At 42.5% G+C, this 11,463-nt stretch overlaps 1 protein-coding gene across 8 annotated transcripts in view; it reads left to right on the top strand.

Moving 5' to 3' along the window:
* Window positions 1-6,191: 6,191 nt before the first annotated feature.
* The window catches only part of PLEKHF2 (pleckstrin homology and FYVE domain containing 2), a 362,342-nt gene continuing 357,070 nt past the window's right edge, over window positions 6,192-11,463 (top strand). For 6 of the 8 annotated variants that reach the window (XR_012514065.1, XR_012514064.1, XR_012514063.1 and 3 more), the window contains exon 1: window positions 6,192-6,507. The gene's annotated coding sequence lies outside the window, so the exon portion shown is untranslated. Of the gene's footprint in view, window positions 6,508-6,852; window positions 8,039-11,463 lie in introns of those variants that run through there. The other 2 variants (XM_039464904.2, XM_074386841.1) reach the window with 2 other exon arrangements.

Raw genomic sequence — 11,463 nt, 5'->3', positions numbered from 1 at the left:
AGCCAAGATCTGCCACTGTGCTCCAGCCTAGGCAACGCAGCAAGACTCTGTCTCAAAAAAAAAGGTCACAGAACTGTCTTTCCATGCCCAAGGACTTCTTGCTTCAAAGCAAAAAGTATGTGATACTGTGATTTGGGGATGAGGTTATATGTTGGATTATTCTCTTCACATAATGTAAGGAATATACTATCTGATCCCACTTCATGCAGCCCAGGATTTGCAGCAAATGTGGTTGTGCCAAACTGGTTTACAGGTCACATTGACCAGCAAAGTTACAGATGTCCCATACTGAAATGCTTAGAAAGATGCCATGTGTATGATGGGTTATTTTTCCATAGCCAGGGAACATCTTGTCTTCTGTAAGAACAGTAAATTCACTTTCTGTTCTCTGGGGGAATTAGAAAAAAATATATAAAATGTATCGCTATTTAATCATATAGCAGTCAGTTTAGGCACATTTTGAGACTGAATATTTAAGACAACTGTCTTAGTTTGTCTTGCGTTATTTTGAGTAGTTCAGTTAGTGCTTTATATATATTTTAACTGTTTTTTGGGAAATAGTTTCAAACTTACAGACAGGTTGCAAAAGTAGAAATAGTATAAGGAAAATTCATATACGCTTTACCCAGATTTACCTACTAATATTTTACTCCATTTGCTTTAGCCTTTATGTATGTGAGTTTTCTCCTTTATATGTAATATTTAAATTATATTATATACAAGATTTATACATACATCATTTACCCCTAACTATATTAGTGCATACATCCTAAGAATACATACATCATTTACCTCTAACTACATACACCATTTACCCCTAACTACATTAGTGCATACATCCTAAGAATAGGTACATTCTCTTATATAACCAGAACAGTAAATTTAACTTTGACACAATACTTTTATCTAATTTTTCATTTATGTTCAGTTTTGTCAATTGACCTGATATCATCCTTTATAGCACCCTCCCCTTTTAGTACAGGTCCACTTTAGAGTTAGGTATTGCATTTTTTTTTTTTTTAAAGAATACAGCCCTTTTCCCTTTAAAAAGTAGAATATTCTTTTTTTTTTTTTTTTTTTTTTTTTTGAGACAGGAACTCACACTATCACTTAAGCTGGAGTGCAGTGGCTTGCTCATGGATCACTGCAGTCTCGACCTGTTGGGCTCAAGCAATTCTCCCACTTCAGCTTCCTGAGTTGGGACCACAGGAATGTGCCACCATGTGCAGCTAATTTTTGTATTTTTTGTAGACACAGGATTTTGCCATGTTGCCCAGGCTAGTCTTGAACTCCTGAGCTCAAACAATCTGCCTGCCTTGGCCTTCCAAAGTGCTAGGATTATAGGCATAAGCTAGCATGCCCAGCCTTTTTGTTTTTTAAAAAATATTTTCCCAGAAGTTTAGAAAAATAGCCCTTAGGATTCGAGCTGGTTCAAATTTATACTGATATCCTAGTCCATCTGGGCTGCTATAACAAAATGTCTTACACTGGGTAATTTATGAACAATAGAAATTTATTGCTCACAGTTCTGGAGGCTGGGAAATACAAGATCAATGAACGAGAAGAATTGGTGTCTGCTGAGGGCCTATTCCTTACAGACGGCACATTTCTCACTGTGTTCTCACATGGTGGAAGGGCACACAGGCTCTCTCAGGCCTTTGCAGTGATCAGTGTCTCAGGGCACTAATTCCATTCACAAGAGCTCTGTCCTCATGAACTAATCACATCCCAAAGGCCCACCTCTTAAAACCAACCCACTGGGGATTATATTTCAGCACATGAATTTTAGAGGGACACAAACATTCAGACCATAGCAACTGGAGAATGTCAGTTTCTGCTTTTCTTCTGCCTTTCAATTCTTACATATGTGTCTCCATTGGCAGAATTTAACCTGGAACCATTTAGGGTAAGTTCTCTGGAAAATAGAGAGCTAGGTTGTCTCCCTATAGGTGCAGAGGGGAATGTAGAAGGGGGTGGCAATCATGCCGAGTTGACCACTGACAAGCTGGCACACACTCCTATTGGGACCCATGGGCAGAAGGGAGAGGACAATGAGGTCCTTGCCTCAAGCAGGTTTCAGATTCCAGGGAGACCTATAAGTTTTGTGAGGGAACATGCAAAGGGCTGTGGCTGACAGTAACAGAGGCACTCTCTCGGACACAGTGTCCAGAAAGGTCTCTCAGAGGCCTGAAACATACAAGGAACCGCAGCTATGTGAAGGGCAGAGACTGTGGGGTTGTGACTATCCAGGTAGAGAGGTGTCCAGGGCAGTGAGGCCCACAGTAGAAAAGAGTTTGATGTATTTTAGGAAATGATAGAAGGCCAATGTGAATGGCAGTTGCTGAAGTGTAGAATCATTTTAAGATAGAGGGGATGGCAGGGGCTGGACTGTGCTGGGTCTTATAGCACCTGGTGATGAGTTGGCATTTTGTACTAAGTGAAAGAGAACGCTCTTATTCTATGTGGCATGTTTAGGCAAATTAGATTTCCATCTTGTTGGAAAACTGTTGTAAGAAAATTTTGTAAGAATGGGTCACTGCCAGAAAATATTCATAATAAATATTAAATTTCCAGTGCCTCCAATGTGGACGCACTCTTCCGTATGGTTGTTCTACTCCAACTGTACAATTCTATATGGCAGCCTTGGTGGGGAACCATGGGAATGTTTCTTCAGGGAGTTACACGACCCTGTGTGGCTCCTGTGCGTGGAGGGGCCAGGAGGAGAGGAGAACAGATGAAATGAAGTGTTTTGAAGATAGAACCTACAATATTTTGGAGATAAAGAGATTGGATGGAGGAGACGGGAAAAAGGATGAGAGGATGATGATGACTCCAAATTTGTGGATGGCAGTGCCATTTTCCTGAGATGGGCAAAACTGGGAGAAGATCAGCATTTAAAGGTAGAGGGGACAAAGAAATCAAGGAGTAATTAAAATCCAAGTATTTGCCATCTCTTCTTGTATGTTCTGTTTTCAATTAAAAGTTAACCAAACTCTTTACTTTTACAAAATACTTACCCATTAGATTCAAGAACAATATCGTGATCTTTTTTGTCTTTCAGGCTTAAAGAATCTGGTTAGTCAGGCTTAGTGGTGCATACCTGTAACCTCAGCTACTGAAGAGGTTTAGGAGGGAGGATCCCTTGAGCCCAGGAGTTTAAATCCAACCTGGGCAGCAAAGCAAGACCCAATCACTTATTTTCAAATGCAAAAAATTTAAAAAAGAAATTGGGGAAATATAAACTCAAGTTTTACTAATATTTTCAAGTTCCTCTAGTTTTAGCAGTGTGTCATACACTTTACACGTTATCTTAGTTTCTTTGCTCAGCAGTTTATGAGGAAGTTCTTTTTTTTTAGAGAGAGAGAAATGGTATCCTTCAATCATTCAGGCTGGAGTGCAGTGGCTGGATCACTGTTCACTGCACTGCACTGCAGCCTTGACCTTCTGGGCTCAAGGAATCCTCCTACCTCAGTCTCCCAAGGAGATGGGACTGCAAGCACCCAGCTAATTAAAAAATTGTTTTGTATAACACAGTCTCACTATGTTGCCCTGGCTGGTTTTGAACTCCTGGTTTCAAGCAATCGTCCTGCCTTGACCTCACAAAGTGCTGGGATTACAGGCAGGGTATGGAGGCTCACATCTGTAATCCCAACACAGGGAGGCCAAGGTGGGCGGATCACTTGAGGTCAAGAGTTTGAGACCAGCCTGGCCAACATGGTGAAACCCCATCTCTATTGAAAAGAAAATACAAAAAGTAGCCAGGCATGGTGGTGCACACCTGTAATCCCAGCTACTCAGGAGGGTGAGGCAGGAGAGTCACTTGAACCTGGGAGGCGGAGGTTGCAGTGAGCCGAGATCATGCCACTGCACTCCAGTCTAGGCAACAGAGTGAGACTCTGCTTCAAAAAAAAAAGTGGGGGTGGGGTAGGGTGGCTGGGATTACAGGCATGAGCCACGTGCCTGGCTGGTAGTTTCTATTTTTATCTTCATTTTATAGTTCAGATATGAGGCTCGAAGAGCTGTCTTATCACTTGACTTGAACAGGATACAACAGTTACAGGTTTGAGTAGGAGTGAATCTTATTCCCTTTCAGTAACTTTGAGGTCCCTGCTTTGTTTCAGCTTGGTCAGTGCTATCCAATAGAACTTTCTGCAGTGATGGAAATATTTTATATGTGCACTGTCCAATAGTCATGTGGCTATTAAGCACTTGAAATGTGGCCAGTGTGACTGAGAAACTAAAATTTTAATTTAAATAAACTTATCTTTAATTAAGACGTGGCTAGTGCTATTGTTATTTGTTAGCACAGCTATAAATCAATAGTCTCCAAATTGTGGTGCATATAGCCCAGGGAGGGCACAGACTATGAAGATTACAGAAAGAAAACATACATATATATATATACACATATATATTTGAAATCATTATTTCATTTTTTGTGTATGTTGTTTTATAATGTACCTAACATACTAGGTATAATAGGTATGTGTATATATAAATATACACTATATGTATTATGCATATAATTATGTGTGTGTGAATGACTGGGTCTTGCTATGTTGCCCAGTCTGGATTTGAATTCTTGGCCTCAAGTGATCCTCTAGCCTCAGCCTCCTGAGTAGCTGGGTATATTATATATGTAATATTTTTATTTCACACTTATGTAGCACTATTTATGTGTGTATATTATATATGTAATAATTTTATTTCACACTTGTAAAGTATGACAGGTATATGCTTTACATATATTAATTCATTTAATCTTCATAACTCTGTGATATACTTTTATTATCTCCATTTTACAAGTGAAAAAACCAAAGTCATATTTGGATGTGCCCTAAGATACAGGTTGTTAGAGGCAAAGCCAATCATGCCCTTTACTTAATCTAAATAAGTACATGGGAAGTGGGGAGGGCAAACATTTTTACTAATAAGAGTGACTAAAAATATTTGATAACTAATGCTCTAGGCTTGACCTGAGACCACCAGTCAGACATAGCAATTCCTACTTTCAAGATGTAAAAGGATTGTAAGCATTATTTAGTCCTGCCTTTTCCCCACTGATAGATATTGCTGTGCAGGCAGAGGTGAATGAGGTAGAGTGATGTACAGATGTCTTGGAGACATCTGTACTCGGAAAACTGTGTATATGTGTGTGATCATACAACTTTCCCCATTAGAAAAAAGTTCATCTTTGCCAGTTTTGTTCTAATTATTAATTTTAAAAAAAGACTTGTTTGTTTCAGAGACAAACTCTATTGAAAGAGAGGAGGATGGGAGGCAGAAAGCCTGGAAGAGAATCCCAGGTGGAAGAGCAGGCGGAACCCAAGCCTGCTCTCTTCCCTAGGTGCTCATCCACGTGCAGCTTGGCTGGTAATGGCTCTAATTCAACGGCAATCAAACACAGGTTAAAACAATTTTCTGAAATAATAGATGAACAAGAAATATAAAATTTACGAAAACTTAATTTCCACCTACACACACACTGTTTAAAGTAAGTATGCTGTTCTTCCCACCTCGCCCCCATCCTTGGTCTACCCTAAGCAACTTTGTTACCTTTCCACACACCCACCAGAGCGCTTAGCTAGCAGATTAATTAGGGCACATTTAACCTTACATACTATGCTATAATTACAGTTTCTAGGTATGTGAAGTAGGTTGAGGGGTTTTGTGTCGGCAACGTTTTGGAGAGACCAGAATTCTAAAGTAGGCACTTAAAAGAAAGGGCTGGATGGAGCACGTGGGGTATGTGTGTGTCGCCGCAGTTCCCTTGGTTTCAAGAGGAGGGATTTAGGTAAAACAAAGGGAAAGTGAGACGGGAAGGATTGCCCTGCTAAATGAGAGCAGCAAAAGCCGGTTCCGACGTCTTTGGGCATCTAAATCCAAAGCCTGCCTTTCCCGTTCTTCAGTTCCCGGGGGAAGGCTGTTGGGGGTGGGAGGTGTGTTTCTTCCATTCTTCCACTCTCCCTAAAAACTTCGTAGACAGTTGACCAATACCTACTAAAGGCTTATCGGAGTCAGGAAAGCCAGGTAGGGCGCCCCACGTGGACCTCCACGCGTCGCGGGAGCACTTCCCGGCAAGAACAAGCTCCACCGGAGGCCGTTTCGGGTGGGTGTGGCCTCCGCGAAGGCCCCGCCCCTAGAGCGCGTCGCTAGGGGCGGGGCGAGGGAACTGGCGAGAAAGGGCGGGGAGCGAGTGGTGTGGGTGTGCTCGCGCCCGCGCGCTCGCGCCCGGCGTGGGGGCGGGGGCGCGCCGGTGCGCGCGCAGGGGAGAGGCCAGCCTGGGCTACCGTTGTCGAGTTCGACTGGAGGGGCGGGTGAGTCACCTGCGAGCGGCTGCGCTGGCGGCCCGCCAGTCGCCCCGCGTCTGGATCGCGCCGGCTGCGCGGGGCTGCGGACCGCACACACCCTGGGAGGCCCGGGCGGGGAACGGGCAGAGTCTGAGCCCAGCGTCCGCGACGAGGAGGAATCGGACCGTCGCCTTCGCCGCCTTCCGCGGCCGTCGGGGTAGGTGAAGCCTGAGTGGGTGGTCCGCCGGCTGCTGGCGGGCCGGGAGGGGAGACGCGAAACTTTCCGGGCGCTTCCTCCCGCGGTCCCGGAGCCGTCGCGGCGCCGGGAGGTGTCGTCGTCGCGGGCGGTGGCGGCCGACGCCATGTTGGGGTCTGTGAGAAACGGGGCGCTCCCGGCCGCTCCCCTCGCGCCCGGGCCGGCTCGCCGGCCACTCGCCGCCACCGTCCCGCCAGCCCGGGAGAGAGCCGCGCCCGCTTGTAGGACGCCGCCGCCGCCGCGGGGGACCGGGGGCCGCCGGGTAAGGTCCTGTCCACCGGTCTGCGGGGCGGGGGCCGGCGGACGCGGGAAGGCGCCCCCGGGCCGGGCGGGAAGTTGTAGGGCCTGAGGTCGGGGGTCCCGGACACGGCCAGGGGCGTCTCAGGGTCCCAACAAATTTCTGGCCGAAAAGTTTGCAGGGTCTGCACATCGGGGACGTTGTAACGTGAATTACATCTTTGTATGTCACTTGGGAGAAAAAAATGGCCCCGCAGAACTTGCTCTGATAGAAGCGATGGTTTATTTATTTGTAGCCTTTTAAAGTTTTATGATCCTTTGCCGATTTTATTTTTCTTTTTAAAAACGTGATTGAAGGCCGAGAGCGCGCTGCTGGTGCTGCTTGAATAGCCTTGTGCGCTCTCCGTACATTCCAGCAATAACTTGAGTGTGCGGTGGAAGTGGGTATGAAGGTTACAGACACCGAAGCCTCCTCGGTCATTCATAACCCACCAAACACGTTGTTGATAAATGCTTTCTTTGTGGTGTTGTGTAGTACGTTACTGAAGAGGGTCATTAAAGATTTAGACACAAACTTTGAGAGTCTTAAAGGCATGTGTTCTCTTAAGAATGAGGTGATGACAGTTTGAAGTTTTTCCCTGGCTTTAGTTTCTTAAGGGTGAATGCCTACAGTGTTGTGAGCATTTACCTTTTTTTTTTTTTTGGATACTCTGGTAGCTCATGGGGTCTTCATGTTCATTCAGTATTAGCGAAGGCTTCAATGTAATCTCTTTGGGTCCTGACCACACGGGGGGTGAGTGGTATTAAGCTGTTTATTTGGAAAGTACACGTAATCGGCCTCAAAACTAGTGTAGTGACTAAGGCATCAAGAGAAAAGATTCAGCCTCAGTAAATAAATCTAAATTATTTTTAAATAAAGGCATCTTTAAAATTCTGTTAAATGACCTGAAAAGGCTCTTAAGCACAAATACAATAAGCCCTAAAACGCCAAATTCTTGGAGATTTTTTTTACTTTTTAGATCTAAAAATACAGCTTCTGCTCATATTTGATTGCCAATTTCTTTTTACGTTTTTCCCTCCCTCCCTCACTCCCTTTCTCCCTTTCTTCCTGATTTTTCCTTCTTTTCCTTTTGTGAGACAGGGTCTCGCTCTGTCACCCAGGCTGGAGTGCAGTGGTGTCATCTCAGCTCACTACAGCCCCGACCTCCCCGGCTCAGGCCATCCACCTCGGCCTCCTGAGTAGTTAGGACTACAGGTGCGCACCACCATGCCTGGCTAGTTTTTGTTTGAATTTTGTAGAGACAAGGTTTTGCCATGTTGCTCAGGCTTTATTGCTAATTTCTGTTGTTGTTAAAAATTCTTTTAGTTCTGCTTCATTGTCAAGTAAATGCCATTATACTACTTATTTATTTTTATGGATAAAAAGTTACTTAGAATTGAAATGACTTAACTAATTTCACAAATGTAGCAGCCAAACTGGTATTTAACTGAGATCTTCTGACTCTGAAGCCTTCTCATTTTTCCTATAGCATAACTTTGTAAGATACATAACTCAGTCCTCTGGAGCAATCTGTCTTGTTTACTGTTACCACTGTTCTTTCTGATTTGAATTTAGTTCTTCAGTATAAACACTTATTTCCCAGAGAGCTGATTTACAGGTGGTTCTGTGATGAAATTTTTTCCTTAAAAATATTTAGACCTGGCTGGGCGTGGTGGCTCACGCCTATAATCCCAGCACTTTAGGAGGCTGAGACGGGTAGATCACAAGGTCAAGAGATCGAGACCATCCTGGTCAACATGGTGAAACCCCGTCTCTACTAAAAATACAAAAATTAGCTGGGCATGGTGGTGCACGCCTGTAATCCCAGCTACTTGGGAGGCTGAGGCAGGAGAATTGCTTGAACCCAAGAGGCAGAGGTTTCGGTGAACCGAGATCGCGACATTGCACTCCAGCCTGGGTAACAAGAGTGAAACTCCGTCTCAAAAAAAAAAAAAAAAAAAAAGAAAAAAGAAAAAAAAATAGGCCTATATTCTTTGAAGACTTTTCTGCTGTGTTCTCTCATTTCACTCCCTTTCCCTCCCCGGAAATCAGTTTCTCCCATGGTATTACTGTAAATACCGCATAGATCTGTCATGACATCTCTTTGACAGCAGGCAACACATCGGGTCTGATTTGCCGCTTCATTCCCTGCATGCCAAGAACATAGCAGATGCTCAGGAAAGGTTTGAATGGATGAGTGCACATATGTTTGTTCCTTTTAAATATGCTTCATGAATTTCTTATGAAATCGTAAATTCTATGAGCAGCATAGTTTAATCGTCTTTGTAGTCTTTTTCCCATTACATGCCATCAGCTCCATTAAATCCACAAACTGGTTTATTTGTGTGTGTGTGTGTGTGTGTGCACGCGCATATATATATGTATTTTGTTGTGGTGGTGGTGGTATTGAGAATTTAGTAACTGAGTGAATTTTGGCCTGCGGAAACTTACTAAGTTCCATAATATTTATGGAACTTAAATATTAATGAAATTTCTAAGTAGATAATGGATTAAAGTATAATTAGTGATGTATGAGAGAGAAGCCATGGATCATCAAAGGGATTGTAATTATGATTTTAAGTGTGATTGAATTTATTTGAACTTGATGGAAATATTGTTAATGCTTGAAAATTTTGAAGGTGATATTTATACATTTAAGCTCTTGGAACAAATCTCATTATAGCTCTATCAATTATTGTTTTGCCAGAATTGTCTTAGAATTTTTAAAATGCCCTGCTTAATAGGAAGTATATGAATTTTATTCTTCTATTGTAAGTTTATCTTTGATGAACCAGCTTTGTACATGAGCTGCCTGCTTAATACGTAAAAGCAAGGTATGTGTTGATTTAAGTGAATAAAAAATACTTCATGAATACGCTTTCACAGTGCTACTTTAAGTTGCAAAACGTCTCTAGGTTAAGGTGTTCTGTAATCCTGTAATGACTAGAATTTAGAGTTTTATTTCCTGCCCCTACCCAAGTTAACTTTCTCCCCTGTCAAACTGTAAACCACAAACTACTGTGCTCAATTTAGGGAGGTCCTGGAAAGAGAATAAAAGGCATTCAAATAGTTGCTGTGAATGTATTGGAAAGAGAGCAAGTTGTAGGATGGACTGGAACAAATAAACCGTGTCCTGGCTCAGCTCCTTGCTAGCTTGTGACTTGAACAAGCCGCTTCACTTCTGTAAGCTTCACTGGACTCATTTGTGAAATGGGCACAGAAATATTTGCCTCAGTGATGTCGGATCACCCAAGATTCGATGTTTGTGGAATGGCCTGGCATATAGTAGTAGGTATTATTTTAACAAATGAACAGAGTGGCAGTGAATTATATAGAATTATATTCTCTTTTAAAGGGAAGCAGCCTGTAGAAATACCTACTTCGGGTTTCACCTTGGCTACACCTTAAAATCTCCTGAGGAGCTACTTAAAAATACTATTGCCTGGATCCCACCCCAGGACAAATAAATCGGAATTCCTGGGTTTGGGGACAGAACATAGATAATTTTGCCTCTTTTTAAAAGGACCCATGCTTTTAGGTTCAGTCAGGTGGAGAACCTTTGATTTAACTCAATCTCTCATCTCCTTTTTTATTCTCTTCATTTTGTAGTTGAATAAAATGAAGAGGGGTTTGTTTAGCTGCTAGCCAAATTCCCATTAGGCAGGTTGGAAAAGATGTATTAAATATTTGCAGCTGAGGAAAGCAAAGTGCATAGAGGTTAAGTAAGAGTTACAGTCATTTCTGGCCAGAATGGCCACATTTGGATCTGTACTTCACTAACTCCGGTGACCCTTAACCCTACTCTACATCTGCATGTTATGACCATGTTACTTAACCTTGTCATCATTCAGAACCACTCTGCCTCACCGTCTTAAACTCTGTGGCCAGATGGCGATGCAAGGGTCTGTTTTCTGTTTCTCTTTTCTGTCATACCTGGTGAAGTAGCTTTTTGTCCTTATTGTTAACTCCAGTTCCTCCTAGGCCATTAGTTGTCTTCCTTCTTTCCAATCTTGAACTCTGTAGTTCATATTCTAACCGTGAACTCACTAGACCATGTAGTCCCTCCTCTCCTTGACCTTTGCTGGGTATAACTGGTCAATTTGCTACTTTTGTCTCTGCCCCACAACCCCTAAAAGTCACACTTCTGGTGCTTGTTACATATTTGTTTTCTACTGTTTGTTTTCTACCTGCTGTGTACTAGTCACTTTCTAATTCAAGTTGACTCATTTTCTCTGTTGCTTTTTCACTCCAGTCAGGTTGCTAACCCCAGTCTTAAAACACTTGACTTTGAGCAGATGACCTTGCTTCCTTCTAAAACGATTAAGATTTTATGATGTGAATTTTCTATTTTCTTCTTTGCACCAACTCCTTCATCTTTTTTTCTTCCCATTTTCAGAAGTGGAACTATTTTGAAAGCTTTATACTTGTTTCGTTTAAACAACAGTTGGGAAAAAATAAAGATTTTTGTGCTCTTTGCTCGTATTTTTATTAATTGTACATATAACTGTATTTTGCTTTTTATACTTATATTTTTCTACACATTCTTTTTTGTGTTTTGTTCCCAAACTAAAAAGCTTTTTTTTTCTTTTTTTGTCTATGAGAGAATGTGTTCATCACAAAATAATTAGGCATATCAAAAT

This window comes from Saimiri boliviensis, chromosome 15 (genome assembly GCF_048565385.1).
Source record: "Saimiri boliviensis isolate mSaiBol1 chromosome 15, mSaiBol1.pri, whole genome shotgun sequence".
Classification (NCBI taxonomy): Eukaryota; Metazoa; Chordata; class Mammalia; order Primates; family Cebidae; genus Saimiri; species Saimiri boliviensis.
Note: the sequence above shows the minus strand (reverse complement) of the source record. Positions and strands in the feature narration are given on the sequence as shown.